Below are 498 nucleotides of genomic sequence, written 5' to 3'. Positions count from 1 at the left end.
GGCCGCCGGGGAGGAAGGGGGGACGGGCGGGAGCCGCCCCGAACTGCCGGAGACGTAGGGACTTTTCTCCACTTATTTGACTTAAAAAACCCCTAAAAGCCTCTAATCAAAGACAGACTAAGAAAGCCGTAGTATGCCTTTACGTTAAGGCCGGTTACTACTTTAATACTCAAGGAATACGGAATAAACCCGGCGACGATTAACCAGGCCGACTCTACACAAGCCCGAAAGCAGCGAGGCTGCGCTCCCCAGGGGGAATCACCCCCTCACCGCACACGAAAGCAGCGAGGCTGCGCTCCCCAGGGGGAATCCCCCCCTCACCGCACAGCTCGTCCCCAGCGCGGGGGGACGCCCCGGGGGCACCGCGCACGCCGGACCCGTCCCGCCCGCCCGGGACTCACCCAGCTTCTCCGCCCGCAGGCAGAGCGGGGCCGAGGCTCCCAGAAGCAGCGACAGCAGCAGCGACGGGGCGACCCGCGCCCTCCCAGCGGACGCCAT

This window comes from Chaetura pelagica, unplaced genomic scaffold (genome assembly GCF_000747805.2).
Source record: "Chaetura pelagica isolate M959 unplaced genomic scaffold, ChaPel_1.0 scaffold171, whole genome shotgun sequence".
Taxonomy (NCBI): Eukaryota; Metazoa; Chordata; class Aves; order Apodiformes; family Apodidae; genus Chaetura; species Chaetura pelagica.
Note: the sequence above shows the minus strand (reverse complement) of the source record.